Source organism: Poecilia reticulata, linkage group LG6, assembly GCF_000633615.1.
Source record: "Poecilia reticulata strain Guanapo linkage group LG6, Guppy_female_1.0+MT, whole genome shotgun sequence".
Lineage (NCBI taxonomy): Eukaryota > Metazoa > Chordata > Actinopteri > Cyprinodontiformes > Poeciliidae > Poecilia > Poecilia reticulata.
In genome coordinates, this window is record NC_024336.1 from 7,172,108 (window position 1) to 7,174,806 (window position 2,699).

Here is a 2,699-nt window from a genome sequence, read left to right on the forward strand (position 1 = left end):
GGCGCAAGAGCAACCAAAGTGACGATGAACGTGTGAGGTAAAAAAATAAAGCGAGGCAGCACACTCTCATTTTTAAAGATCGACCATTATATATATATATATATATATATATATATATATATTTGTTTGTTTGTTTTTTTAAAAATAAAAATAGAATACATTTTCTTATATGTGGTTTTATTTGTAGAAAGTTATGTAAAAAAAAACTCATCTAAAAACTTGCCATTATGTTCTGTAAATGTAATTCTATCATTAATGTAATGTGTATATAATATTATTAATCTAAATCTATTATCTATTTTTATTTACTAAGCAATCTTGATTACAATATTTAAGTCATAGCACAGACAGCTCCCCTCACTTGAATAGATCAGCTTCCATTGTATGTCAAAAAATGTTTGCTTCCACCACAAGAGGGCAGTGGTGGCGCTCTTTGAGCACAGGACAGAGTCCGTCTCTTCAACACAGAGCAAATGAGGCCAAGCGAAGGAAATAGATCAGATACTCATCTCGTTCTGTTGCTATAAGTAGAAATTCAACTAATATTGTTTATCAAAGACATATAACATGTAAAAAAAAAATCAGAAAAAGAAAAAAAAAAGCTATTTTATGTAACAACCAGAGGAAATTGCTCACTATATGATGTTGAATAAGTCTCTTTTTTCTGCAATGGCTGAATTTCACAATATACAAGGACACTCCAAAAGGCATGTGGTCACTTGGAAAAAAAAAAAAAAATCTAAGCAAAGTTAAAAAAAATAATTGTAATTTTTTACATCTCCTCTAACAATTCCCTTAAAATAAATGGAACTTAAGCATTTGTTTAATGTTCACACAACTTTTTTTTTTAAGTTGAGTACTCCATGATTTCATGTTTTATCGGAGCACAAATATCACATTACACAGATGTCCATTTTTATTCACCACTGATCGCTCGGGTTGATGAGAAGTCATGTTTATTTTGCACCAAGCAAAGTGAGAAGAATGGTACTGTATGAGAGGGCTAAAAAAATTCTAGGAAGTAGCAGTCAAGAGTGGCATCTACCAAGGGTCATGTTGCCAAAACAGCTGCTAGATGCTGCCTACATGCCAACTGGTTGTTTAGGAGGCATGCCAGGAAAAGGGCATTTCTGTTCTACCATCCCAAATGTAAACATGTGGAGTTTGATAATCTAATGGACTTTGCAGGTCAGACTAAGCTTGAGCCGTTTCTTACAAAACACCGCTGGTAGGTTTGGTGTGGAAAAACAGGATGGGAATCTGGAAAAGCACCTCAGACCAACTCGGAAGTGTGGTAGTAGAAGATCTGTTGCTGTAATTTGTAACAAAGCTCAGATACCTTCTAAACAAAAACAGAAACAAATTCACATTAAGTTGGATCAAGTTACTTAAACACAGGTGATGAAGACGATAAGATGATTAGTTGTGTCTCTCTGTACTGTAAATGTAATATGGCTGATTGACAACTGTTATCGTCTTCATGAAACACAATTTAACTGAAATTATTGCAGCACTGACGGCGTCGAGTTGTTGTTTTCCAGACTTTCTCATGACTCTTAATATTTTCCTTTGAACCTTGACTATTTTATCACGTAATTTCTGTCCAGTTTCTGACAGTTTGGTAGCTTGTCACGTGCTAAAACTTTAGCTTCATGACAAAGAAAGAAAGGGAGAAAGAAAAACACTCTAGAAGGGCTTGGCATGAAACAAAAGGTGGACATGGAGAAAAGCACCTCAATACAAAATATAGTGTGAAACCTGTAATGCCGTGGATCTTTTTCTTTTCTTTGGCCCTGGAAACCTTGTTTGGCCTGATTTATACCTCCCTGACAGCTGTATTGTCCACTCAACTGCAAAGCCAGTGTAACATAAATTTTACCATTTGTACATGTACACGGAGGTCTGCTTGGACTCTCTGAGGACGTTCGCATTGGAGACTGTATGGACTCAGCTACAATAAGACTCCCATTCAAATGGGGGCACCAAATGCACAATACAGTTATGTTTTGCGCATTTGGCCCCGCCCACACAGAGACAGGATTGGTTATGTCGCAAAGTTTATTATTTTTATTATTGTTTAGGATTTACGTCCGCATCGATATAGAAACAGTAGTGTTTGAAAAACCAGAGAGGGAAAATTTCAAAATGCCAGTTTCATGTTTCGGTATCTACACGCAAGATACCGACGACAACATTGGACCTCCATCCCTCTATTGTAAATAACAAACCTGGCACTGTTCTGCATTGTTTAGTATTATTGTGCCATTCTGAGGCGCCACAGATTGGTCTGGTCCATCCTGCTGTGTGGATGCACACTTTGTCTCGTTTACGGAAATCTACCATTCCCAATACGCCTGTGGGCGGGGCCTTGTGACAAGATGTCCGACGAGGTTTGTTTGCAATTTTTACACAATTAAATACCATCCCCATTAGGTCCACGTCTGTATTAAAAATATTTGTTTTATTGTTCGGATGTTATTTTCCAAGAAAAATAAATTAAGGGGGAAGAATGTCATTTTAACAGGAATTGTTCTGTGTGCAAAGTATATTTCATTTAGTGATCCGAGTTACTAAAATAAATTATGTAAAGTATTCCAATTTACTAAATATGACTGATATTGAATGTTACCGTGTCCAGTCAGATCATAGGTAGAAAAATAAAAACTGAACAGTGATGCTTTCCTTTTTAAAGGTGCAGT